Source organism: Embiotoca jacksoni, unplaced genomic scaffold, assembly GCF_022577435.1.
Source record: "Embiotoca jacksoni isolate LCO1_2020_lvr unplaced genomic scaffold, fEmbJac1.0.p SCAF_53, whole genome shotgun sequence".
NCBI classification, from domain to species: Eukaryota; Metazoa; Chordata; class Actinopteri; family Embiotocidae; genus Embiotoca; species Embiotoca jacksoni.
In genome coordinates, this window is record NW_027185407.1 from 926,567 (window position 1) to 939,897 (window position 13,331).

The 13,331-nt window shown below is 42.7% G+C and overlaps 1 long non-coding RNA gene across 1 annotated transcript; it reads right to left on the reverse strand.

Moving 5' to 3' along the window:
- Window positions 1-1,438: 1,438 nt before the first annotated feature.
- On the reverse strand, window positions 1,439-12,199 carry LOC138212184 (uncharacterized). The gene is made up of 3 exons (XR_011179407.1): window positions 12,076-12,199; window positions 2,073-2,130; window positions 1,439-1,616 (listed from the first exon to the last, which is right to left on the reverse strand). It is a non-coding gene; the product is annotated as an uncharacterized lncRNA (long non-coding RNA).
- Window positions 12,200-13,331: the final 1,132 nt, after the last annotated feature.

Here is a 13,331-nt window from a genome sequence, read left to right on the forward strand (position 1 = left end):
CAGTGGGAGCAGGGGGCGTGGCACCAGGTGTCCCCCTTTCTATCCCGTGTCCCCTGTCCAACATATTGAGACAATGTCCCACATTTCGATTGGCTCTAGTTTTCAACAGTGAACACAGCAGGACAGACGCTTTTCTACAATCTGCAAATGCAGCTACAACAGAGACGTTCCCTGGACTGGACTCCTGATTGCTGACTGTACTCAGTGTGGCCGTTGGAAAAGTTGCATCTTAAATAAATGATATTTGTTTTATCCCTCACGTGCTAAAAGCCTGAGCTGCAACCTGCACAGTATGTGGTGTGTTTTGAAGCTCTAAACTGGACAGACATGTCAAAACATGACCTCTAAGCATCGGAACGAGTTCCACACATACAAACTACTTTAGTGGACGTCAACATGGGAAGCTTCATTTCAACAAATCAAATCCACAGATTGTTTGTTCACTTCTTAAAGGTTTCTCAGAATATCTTGTGATGAAGACTTCTTTCTTTGTTTCCTTCAATAAACTGGCTGCAAACATTGAATTCTGCTCAACTATCAGAACATTTCATAACCGAGACTTCTCTTCTCTTCCTCACAGCAGGTAGCACTTTCTTTTTGTCCTTTACACACGACCGTCGAGGTCAAAAAGAAATAACAAAGCTCTTCTGTGATTGGCCGGCTTTGTGACCAATTCAAAGGTGTTTCTGTGCTTGATGAGGTGACAGGTGAGGTTATCTTCTGTGGCCACAGATCCTGCATCAGCACTACACACTGCACGGTGCAGCAGTGCACCACCTGATGTGAGTCAGCTGACCCTCCTGCAGCTCCTCTGCAGTCTACAGATTTGTGCAGCGCTGCCTTTCTGACCAGCAGGTCCTGCTACATGTATATAAGGAGTTCTGTCTATGAGTAAAACACTGTACTGTCACTACAGCAGATAACGTTATCTCATGGTTTCATGGTGTCTGTAACTCGGTTTGTATGTTTACACCGTACATCAAATCATGCTACAAATTCATTTCAAAAGACAAACAAAAACCTGTCAATCAAAATCACCGCAAACTGCATTTTCAGAATTACAATCAGAATCAATCAGGTTTATCATCCAGGTATGTTTACACATGCAAGGAACATGACTCCAGTTGTAACTTCTCTCAACGTACAAACATAGAAACAGACATAAATAGACATATAAAACATAAATAGACATAAAAACATGAATACATCTATACACCTAAACAATGGTGCAATTGAGTGTCGTGCAAATGGTCCAGTGTTACTGCTCAAGGTTTGACTGCGTGTCTCATGTTACTTGTTCAACGGAGACTGTCTGGGTAAATTCAACTGTCTATTCAACAAGCTGACGTTCATGCAGAATGAACCCAAAGTCTCCGTAGTCTGATGATCGATTCAGCGTCAAACAGCACAGGAATTAACAATATCTACTCACGCCAAGCTGTCTGTTAAGAGACGCAACAGCTGTTTGCAGCCGCCGCCGCCTCAGAGCCGAGGTCCTCCAACATGGCCACCAGAGGCGGAGTTACGTCACCTGCGAGCTCGCCGTGCATAAATTACTCCGTTTCCCATCAGGCACCGCTCTCCTCTGCAGATCCGAAGGGGCTCCTGGTGTCCTTCTGCAGCGACATCATCGCTCACACACGCAGACATAATGGCACACACACACACACACACACACACACACACACACACACACACACACACACACACACACACACACACACAATTACGAGGAGTGTTACCTAGAGGCCTGCAGGATGGCGGGGTCTGCCAGCAGAGGCCCCAGATCTCACATAATCTGTGTCATTCATATTGTGCAGCCTGACACAAATGATCTGATAATTCACGTGAAGTGAATTAACATCTGTTGTTTGAATGGGCCTAATGTCGAGCCATTCATCAATTTCACAGGATTATGCTGTTGACCAGAGGTGTGTGTGTGTGTGTGTGTGTGTGTGTGTGTGTGTGTGTGTGTGTGTGTGTGTGTGTGTGGTGTGTGTGTGTGTGTGTGTGTGTGTGTGTGTGTGTGTGTTGTTTTGTGGTGAAAACCTTCCTCCACTGACTTCTCTCACCAGAAGAGGACGATCAGTCCTGTGTTTCTCTGCAGTGACCGCGAGCAGCATTCAGCGTCTGTTTACAGGAAAGATAAAGATCTTCTTTAAGGAAAGGGGTCTTCTACCGACACACAGGCTGCAATAAAATGCAGATGAGCTTTTCCTATTCACCAACGATTGTATACAAGCAATTTTCTGGGAAGTGAAAATGTACTTTTTATCAGACGGGAAAGCGATCCAGGGAAATGTATGATTTCCTCGAATGAGAAGTCTTTTTTTTTTTTTTTTGTCTTGTTTGTTTGATGTTTTGGGTAAATCATTGTAGGTCTGTCTTTTTGCTGCACTTTCATGCAGCTGAGATGGCAGGAGTGAAGAAAGAGGGGAGCGGAAAAAGAGGGGGGAGCAGGGGGAGGAAGCCAGAAAGAGAAAAGAAATCCAGAAGGTGGTGTGAGCGTAGCTGCTCATTCACACACAAAAAAACACACAGACAAAAACAGAAGATATATTCAGGAGAAAATCTGCTCGATTCAATCAAGCTTAATTCTATTTTGATAATTGTGGGTGCTGGGCGTCTGGGCCCGGCTCGGCGGGGAAGCTGTGACTTGTGTACGAGACTGACAATGAAGTCGGGTAACAACAGCTGCTGGATGGCGGGCGAGCTCGTGTACCTCGACGCTCAAGTCTTGTCAGTCACATTTCCCCTAATTAACGAACATCTGCTTTCCATTTTCGGTTACACTGCATCACCAGCTTGTCTCGTATGAATCGCTGACTTCTGACCTCCCCCGAGGTAGACACTCGCTGTCACAAGTACCCGGCCAGCGCCATGTTGTTGTTTTTTCTACAGAGACCACCAGCCCACCACGGAGAGGAGGAGGAGGAGGAGGAGGAGGAGGGGGAGGAGGAGGAGGAGGGGGGGGGGGGGGGGGGGGGGGGGAGGCGACTAGGTGGACTTTTTAGTCCTCGGAGACATCTCCTCCAATTGTCCTCCGGGACCAGCGAGGCAGGAAGTGCACTGTTTGTGCCGCGCTGCTATTGGCTGAGTCGTCCTCCTGTGGTACCAGCCTGCTTCTATCCATGAAGGACCGCAGTCCTCCACCCATCTCCAGAGCTCTCACCTATTCCCAGACTAACCTGACGAGCAGGTGTGTGTGTGTGTGTGTGTGTGTGTGTGTGTGTGTGTGTAAAACAAGGCTGGGCTTGTTGAGTTTTTTTTGTGTGTCTTTTCTGCTTGAGAACACCCCATGAACATTGAATGATGATAAATACAGCAGCAGCTGTTGACTTCATGCTATCAGAGATAAATATAGTCTTCTACGTCGTTTGAGACCTAAAGTGTGAATCTGAATCACCTCCAGTAGATAAACAACAGAAGGATTGTTGAGAGGAGAGAAGAGAAAAGGATGTCGGGATGCTCTGGATTAACATCAACACGGACATCACGGGTGCACTTCTTCTTGTTTTGAATGTAGTAAGCAGACTTAAAGACTTTGACTGACAGATATCAATGCACTCATAAATATCTCAGTAAGTGTAAAAGTGAAGTAGACACGACTGATTAGTTACAAACAGGAAGTGATGCACCTGAAACAAGTATGAAACAATCCAACATGTTTGTGGAGTCACAGCTGCGAGCATGAAACACATCTGGAGGGTTTATGGAGTTTTTGTCCGTTTTATATTGTAAAGTCTATTTATTCAACTACTGTAATACTGTAGTACAATGAGAAGCTTTCACTGTTGTCTTTGCATCCCACATAATACTTCTACTTCATGAAGTACTATATGACCTGAGTTACCACTGCAGATACATATCAAAGTTTTTAACCGTCCTGAAAGGGACCTCAAACATCCTGAGAAGTGATATTCTTCATGCTGAAACACGTCAGCAGGTTTGTCTTCCTGTTGATGGCAAAAATAATGAATGTAAAGGTCAACACAACATGATTATTTTGCTGTTTTTAGTGGAAATGAACACATTGTAACCGTTTATTACTTTTCACACCATTCACAGAGAAACAAAATCTACAAATGTAAAATGATATAAACACTATAAATACTGACAGAAGACCGTAAACAGAGAAATACACAGAAATGTAACTTAACGACCTCATCGAGAGGTCAAAGTGTCAAACTGACAAACTCGTTGCTGCGACAACTTTTAAAAATCTTTCATCCCATTATGATATTTCTTAAGGATTATTGGATGAACTTTGACCTTTAGGTTATAGAGGCAGTCAGCATAACACCAAATGGCTCCATGGTTGACACAGATCAGGTTGAAAACTACATCAGGTTTTATAACCGATGAAACATACGTCTAAATACTGTTTGGATATTACATTATTCAGGATCATTGGAAAATATTGGTCCTTAATGCTTATATACACATACATTTATACATTTGACCTAATTTCCATATCTTGTATACACACATGACACTTTTACATCAACGTCATCAGTTCTTTAGTTGCCAGTTCTACCTCTTAAACGTAGGTTCAGTAACGATAGGTAAGAGTTGACATATCTCATGTTGATATATGATTATAGCATAAAATGTCATGTTTTTATATGAAACTGAACTCTATCCAAGACTTACAGCTTCAATGTTGTGTATTTAACCGTCCTTTAAAACTCGTTTTACTGCGTTTTGAATTATATTAAAATGACAGTTAAGGATAATTAAGGAAAACAGGATTTTTCAGAATTGTGAGGAAACACAACAGAAATGTAGTTTGTGTTTTACTCCTTCACTGACCACTGTTATTAATAATGGGAGCGCTAACATTGATGTGTGATTGATCAAATTAAAATGGGATTTTTATTGTGTCGGCCAGAGTTGACACAAATTGAGTGACGAGGTGAATAAGTGTCGTTTTTTATTAAAAGGTTGTTCAATAAAAACTGTTCTCTCAAGTGATGTCTCAGCTGACACCTTTGAAAATTCATCAATATAAAGTTGTAGTATTGAGAAAATGAAAATAAGATTTAAAACATGTCTTATTCTTTACAGCATTGAAAGCTAAATTTAGACCAAACTAAAAGACAATTGCTTGATGTTTTTGGTGTGAACATGCTCCGAACATCATCCTCCGGGAGACAGGTGGTCCCTGAGTTTCTGTTCTGCAGTGATACAGCCGATCTGACTTCTACAAACACTGCAGTCGGACCGGAGGGCCCGCTTTGATCACCGACCGGCCCTCTCGCACACTCTCACAAATATTCTGACGTGCGTGCCGTCGTTAAAACTGCTGATACTCGTCGGATGATGAGTTTAAAACATTTGAGGACGTCACCGCCGACGTGTGCGGCTGACAGCGAACACACGGACCCCCGAGCGACGCGCCTCGACCCCTCGCTGCACATCCTGCACATTAGCAGGATGTGCAGCGACAGACAGTCAATTGAAGTGCTGAGTGCTCGACATCCCACATGACAACAAGCAAAAACACAAATCTTTCATCTGCCTCGTAATCACACATTTCAGACTTTTACACACTCTGAAATATTTAGTGCCAGTCCCTTACCTCCCGATTCGGTTTGGAAGGGGGAGAAATCTCTGTGGTTTAGAAAACAAAAGGGTAAATGATTACGTTTAAAAATAATTAACAGATGGGCACAGGCTGGGGAGAGAAAAAAAATATGATTTTCTACAAATGATTGCATTCTCTCTCCCCTTTGGTGTGAAAAGTAGATTCAAGAACACTTTTAAATAATTTGTTCAATTTGTTCCACAGCCAAAGAAATGCGGCTTGCTGGAAATTCAGATTCATTAAAACTTAATTAATATGCATCATTATGTAAATGAGGTTGCAGTTAATGAGTTCTTAAAAGAAGCCTTCCTTAATTAGTTCACTTTTAATGGCATCATCATTTATCTTTTTTCTTTGAAGCGGAATGACGGCGCGGAAGTAGCCGCTCCCAAAAGTGCTCCAAATTTTGCATTTTTTAAATTATTCTTATTTTGTTAATTTTATATGATTAAGAATACATTTAGGATACCAAGTAAATGAGGGTGGCCTTCAGCTCCTGGGCTTTCTTTGAGGTAAAACAGCCACTCAGGTTTCATACCTGGCTGTTACTGTGGGGAGAAGTGGACGGACACACGCCATCGTCATGAACTCGGCTTTTATTTATTGACGCACGATTTCTCGTTTGACATTACGCAACATCTGTGCTCGTGCAGCGTTTCTGACACCAGCATATGGAAAGGCTGCGTTTCCTTGCCGGTGACGGTGCGTGCAGGTGAGGGCCGCGGCAGCGCGGCCTCCGCTGCATTTCATGTTGTCAGGAGCTTACCTCCACTCCTAATTGATAACCACTGGCATTTGATCTGAAGGTGTTCAAACACCCAGTCTATCTTTGCGCCGCCAATAAGACGAACCATCTGTTGTTGCCCAGCCTGCCGTTCATTAAATCTAATTTTCTTCAGCAGAAATCAGGTTTTAATTGTACATCTTGTGCGCACGGTTAGCGTGAGCCGAGAGTAATGGTTTTCTAAGCGAGATGGGAGGGCTGCAGCCTGTGAGGAGAATATAGAGGAGATGGATGGATGGACGATTGATGTAGATTGTGGAAATCGGTTTCGCTCTCCGAGGTAGTTTCTCACCGGGGAATGTGGCAGATGATTGCACCACCACGATATACAGTAGCACACAGGAGCATTATTGTCAGCTGCAGAGAGCCTTATTGGCAGGTGACAAAGAAAACGCTCGACTTTGAAACGTGAGCAGCAGATTTACATCAGCATCGCGGTGCTTTCAGCGACTTCTTTCTGCATCCCATTTTATAACGTGACATCGGTGCGGAGGAGAAAAATGAACCCTGCAGGGCCGTTCAGAGGACTTCATGTCTGCAGTGGGCCTTTGTTTCGCTCTTTAAAGTATTTGTTGAGGGCAGTTTACATTTTATAATGTAAAGTTGCACATAGAGAGTTTTGAGAAGGTTGGATGGATGCTTGAACTGTCGGCCAAGAAAAATCTATTCATGAATGAATGAAACAGTTGTTCAGTATTTCAACCAGGATGTGTTCATGGTAACTTCTTCACACCATCATGTGGAGGAACTGAGAGACGTACAACCGCTGAAACAAAAAAACAAAAACAGAAATGAATCAGCTGTTTTACTTTGGTAAAAAGTAAACATGAGACTCAGACTCATTCTCACGCGTCAGATTCGACCCTTTGGTCTCCGAGACATGTCCGAGGTGCCTTTTGGTGCCGTGACGACCTGATTCGAAGGATGAAGTCATTGAGATGCTGAAAAGAGCGACCGGAAGGATCGAGCGCAGGATGTTCACTCAGACCACTGCCCATGTCCATGTGAGGCCAAAAGGCATCGTGGATATATTTTTGAGTAAATTTATGGAGCATATCTTAGTAGCATAATGTGTAAAGTAACTTATTTAACCAAATGAGTTTAATCGAAACCCAACCAAGTAGTTTTGGTGTCTAAACTTGAAGGACCTTCTGTTTCTCTCCGAGACGCCGACAGGCTACAATGAAATAATTTGATGGCCTGCAATAACAACGGCTTGTTTAACACTATAAATCCAGTTGATTTTCAAAGAGATGACCAATATGAATATATGCTCAAATCAAATTTAAAAAATCATAAGTTGCATCCCATAATGCACCTGTTAAATTAACAAAATATTTGAAATTAATTCAAACAGTTTACACAATAAAAATAGTAAACAGTTGGATTAATGAGTGACACTGAATTGTTGTAAACTTTATGGCACTCATGAGAAATATGGAGAGCAGAGAATAAATGATATTCTGACTTGAGTATGGGCACAAACATCTCATCCTACATTTCCCACCATGCAGCTTGTTAGCATCTTTCAGCATGGCCCCCACTTTCCTGGTAAATGGATATATCTTCAAACCCAATACCTCCCATGTGTAACACAGAGCAAATAATCCTGATGACATCATCAGACACAGAAAACCTTCAACAACACCTTCTGACCAGTAAACTGAAACTCTGCTACACCCACATGTTTGCAACACATTTTGAAATGTGTACAATTTTATTGTTTATATTTTGTATATTTACTGAAAAACTACGACCTCCTCCTTGTGAAGTATCATATTTAAAATAAAATAATAATAACACCGTTATAATCATTTATCCTGAAGGGGCTTCATACATAAGATTATGTTACCCTTCAGTACTTATTAATGTGGTTAATTATATAACTTTATATGTTATAACATGTTTGTTATACTGGCAAATAAATAAATACATACAGCTCGGAGTTGTAAAACTAAAAATAGGCTTTTAGTTGCTCAAAACTGTATTTACCCGTGTTAAATAAAGAATCTTAAGACTCTCACTCAGAAATAACGTAAATATTATATATGATTAAGCACCATAATGAACTGTAATAGTTGTATTTCTATATTCTTTAATCGTCCCTGAGTAAAGAGCACCTGTTACTTCTGCACCACCTTCCTGTCATCGTCTGCAGGGGTATTTTGGATGCAGTAGACTCCCATGTTATGTATGGAGAGGCATAGTTGGTATGAGCAGATGACACCGAGGCCATCCGCTTTGTGATTCTGCCTCCCACCACCTCCTTCAGTCTGCCAGCACCTTGAAAGAGCTCCAACAAACAGATATAAATACGACTCACTCCCGCGACTCGCCTCGTCTTTACTGGCCAACTTCGCCGTCTCTTTTTTACAATGCTTATTCTTTTTTAATCCGAGTTTAGCGTAGGGTGTTGTGTTCCTTTGTGATATAAGACTTGTTTGAAAGACCCTCACCGATAGTTGGAGCAAACTATTTTAATTGCCATCTGTGCAAGAAACGTACCTGGAGTGTTAACCGGTGAAATGTTTAGTTAGCCACTGAACCTTTGTGTTGCTCCTGGGTGGATAGTTTGGTTCATCGATCCATTATTTCAGTCCAATATTTTAGTGAATGCCAAAAATGTCCAAAAAAATGTATGAATGAAAAATAGTGCAAACAGCTCATTATAAACCCTCGTATCATTTCCTTGTAACAGCACCCTGTAGGGACTATAAGGCCCAATCCAAATCCCCCTCCTTGGCCCTAACTCTATGTATTTAACAAACTGAATACTTAACAAACTGAAACAACATAAGCAACATAACATGAAAAATGTGATCCATTAAATAAATAAATTGATTTATTTATTTTTTTTCAAGAATATGTTTGTAATCTGGAAGTGCAGCTTTGGGATAATAAAGTTACTTCTGGTTGAAACAGATTGAATGAAGTCTTGTTAATGAGCATTAAAAGCATATTATTTTGAGATACACTATTTTGTCATCATACTGTTTATTTCCATAAATGTACTAATCAAATTCCTGAGACTTACTAAACCTATTCATAAAATAACTTCGGCGAATTCGGGATATTGTTGACATAATGAGTGGTGTCCCATTTCCCTCGTTAAGATTTTAAGCCCGACTCCTTCTGGCTCCCCGATAGACGGCCCTCCTGAGCGAGGAGTCGGGATGCAGAATGGGATTGGGCCTAACTAACGCAAAATACAAAGTCAGGAAACGTAATTATAGATCCACAAAGGAGGTATGAGGTCGGGGTGGATGGAGGGGTCAACAAAACATTGGTCGATGGTCACTGTTTCTTTTAACCATGACTGTTCCATAACCTTAAAAGTTACTTTAAATATCACTTTAAGATCAATAAAACCGAATCGTCACTCATGAGAGAGTCTCTGATCTCTGCCATGCAAAGTGTTCGTGGCAGTGGGTGCCTGCATTCGTCTGCAGCTGCACACATGTAATCTAATTATGTTTTGAAACCTTGTCTGAGTGGACTAACAGCAGGAAAGAGAAAAGTGGCATCATCAAGTGACCTGTTTATGTGCGTTTCATGTGAGTGGATGTGATGTGGAGAGAGGAGCCCCGCGGCGGGCCGACCGTCGCCGAGATGATCCACGATGTGACATGAGCGCGGTGCCCGGTGCCGCGGCTGCGTTCAGACCTACAGTCGCATCCACATTAACATAGATGTCCGTTTAGCGCTCGACACTTGATCTCTCTCGCTCTCGCTGCTGGTTGGACGGATGTGAACGGAGGTGACAACGCTGCCCGGAGAGAGAAACATACACAAATACAGACAGATAGAGAGAGAGAGGAGGAAGAGGTGAAGTCTGTCCCAGGCAGGGTGGCTTCACCCCCCCACAACCTCCCAGCCCAGAGCGAAAGAGACAGGCCTGAAACAAGGCGAGGCAGCTGGAGGGGAGAGGGAAGTGTGTGTGTGTGTGTGTGTGTGTGTGTGTGTGTGTGTGTGTGTGTGTGTGTGTGTGTGTGTGTGTGTGTGTGTGTGTGTGTGAGTGTGTGTGTGTGTGAGTGTGTGTGTGTGTGTGTGAGTGTGTGTGTGTGTGTGTGTGAGTGTGTGGTGAATGTTTTTTGACAGTTTAACAGCTGCGATGTCCACAGTCGGGCCGAGCCATTTAGTGATGCCCTCCTGAATTAGCAGCAGGACAGAGAGGATGAGATGATGGACTGGAACATGTTGTTGTTGCTCTGCTCTTTTCTACCCTCCTGCATTATGTAGTGTGTGTTTGTCTGTGTGTTTGTGGTGTTGAATGTTTTACTACTTTTGAGTACTTTCAGCTCATTGTTTTGGTGTTTGGTTCAGTCTAACAGCAGCTAAGTTTAAGCTCCTCTGTAGCTGCCTGTAAACATCAGAGAGACGGAGATGAGCTGCAGCTGTCCACCACCCACACTGGTTGTATTTCTTTATTTTCCAGTTCTGTAAACTTCTTTATTTCTTTTGGTTATTGTGATTTGCACTGTGGGCCAATAGCGTCTGTCACAGGCAGGTTTTTGACTCTAAAGATTTGTTCAGACTGCAGGCACATCAGATTTTCTTCTCAAATCAGATCCCACTCAGAGTCAAATTTAAAATTCCCTGACTTTTCTGGACTAAAAAGTAGGACTGGAACATGATTTTCAAATATTCTGATAGTCGTTAAACAAAAAGAAAATCGATTAGTATGTGCGAATATCGTTCTTCCTTATTTCCCCTGTTTTTACCGGGCATGGTTGTAATGAGTTACTCCCATCAGTGGGTGGCGGTAATTGGCCTAAAAACTGTCTGACAGTCGCCGTTAAACAACATGAGGAGAAGAAGAACACGTTGCCACCGGTGTCCGGAGGTTTGCTTCAGAACATAAAGGAAGATGAGGCGCAGTCGAGCTCTGCAGGTAAAGTTAGCATTCACAGATAAGCACCGACCCTGGAGTGAAACACAGAGCAGACGGCCAGCCACTGATCAATAATCAATATTTCATTAATAATCGAGGTGAAATTCAGATAGTACTTTTGCTTAAAATGCCCTTCCCTACTAAAAAGCTGAACTCCGTGACCTTCAATGAACAGAAAACATGCTGCTGTTGTGCTGAGTCGACAAGACGCTGCTCTGGTTTGTGTAACTTCTGGCTGCACCGATTTAATCAAACGATAACTCATTAACTGGCAACTAAAAATGTAAACGTGCACACAAAATTCCCGAAAATTTCACAACTTGGCCCAAATAATTATCAAATTCCCCGACTGGAAAATAGCTTTTTAAAATTCCCAGCTCAGATTTGGTGTTTCCAGACATCACCAACCAATCTGCATGGGTTGCTATGGTAACAACGTATGCACAGGTAAGCAGGTGACGCGGCTTTCCAACACGGAAGCTGCAGACGACAGTTTATTTGGGCTTCTGTTGTGAGGCTGCTTCGTCTGTCCTCCACATCGAACATGTACACTTTCTGCTAGCTTTGCTAGCGGTAACAAACGATCTGCTCACCTCGTCACCAAGAAATCAGATCTGATCCAGCAGAGCGACAAGACGGAGACACGTCTGCAGAAATCTGACTGGAATCACATTTCAGGTTGCAAAAATGGCATTTCAGGTTTTTTGTTTTTTTTTGCTGTTCAGACTTTCAAAAATGAAACTGGAATGAGGACAATCGGATTTTGTCCGGTCGTCTGAACACAACACGAACGCTCCACGACGGAAATCTCACCTGTAAATATTCTCTCGGGTCTATCGTGTCCAACAGATGCTTTTATTGTCATATTTAGAAACTGAACTTTAGATTTCAGCCACCTGTAAAAAATCAAATCAAATCTGTGTTGTTAAAGAAAACGGTCCCTCCACCTCCCCGACTGTTCACAGCAGAGCAACACGAGGTTTGAAAACATCCGCCGCGCTCGACCTGTCGTCGAACCACCACGACACAACTAAACTCTTCCCTGCGACTGCCGAAGTCCGACCTCCCGCCTTCACCCCTCCGATCACCTCTTCCAGGATCCACACTCGTCGTTTTCCCGTCTGCGTCTGAAAGCAGCGTGTTAAGCAGTTGGCAGGGGCCCGTCGCAGGCTGTATTTAGAGCAGCCGAGCGGACCGGGCCCCCCTTTGTTCTGAGCTTGATGAGGAGGAAACCCTGCTAGGCTGCGACGAGTTCTCATCATCACCCTGCATCTCTGCCAAGCTGCTCAGCCCCGCGCAGAGCCGGGGTGGAGGCGGGCCGCTGATTGACAGGATAAGAAGATGCCTCAGCGGAGAGGGGGAGATCTCTATCCTCCGCTAAACTGTGCCTCTGTCGCCGCTCAGGCTCGGAAGGAGAGGACTTCTGGGAGGAGAGGAAGCGGCTCGGCTGCCTGCATCAGACGTCATTAAGGAAAGGGTCAACGTCGTGCACAGATTTACTTTTGCACCAGTAAATACACGAGCACCCAGCAGACATTTCATACACGGTTTTAATATCTGAATCTGTGTCAGGAAGATATTTGACTCCTGATTTTGGAGAAATGAGGCCACAGATAGAAGCAAGTTAGATTATTAACAGTAATGTCAGAAGAATGTAATTAAATTCATTATTGCAGTGAATTACAGTATAATACAATAAGTGTAAATACTTTAAATCATGTTAGTTAATCTGACAACATATTCGATGACCTCAATACATGTTTTGTATGTAAAATCTTAATTTGAAAGCTCAGTAGAAACTATAGCTTCAAAAATGTGGTGAAGTATGAAAAGCAAAAACTGTGTAGTTAAGAAAAGTACTGGATTCATTGTACTAAATTATAATCCTCCTCTAAGGTCCAGGATGTAAGTAAAACATATCATTAAAGTTAAATTAGATGTAAATGTTAAACAATAAGTAGGATTTTATTTTCTACTTTCAGTATTTCTAAAATTGTGTCTGCGCTGCTGTTCGGAAACGTCTCCCATGTTTATATTACTGCCCGGTGAAAACCAGGGATCTTTAAATG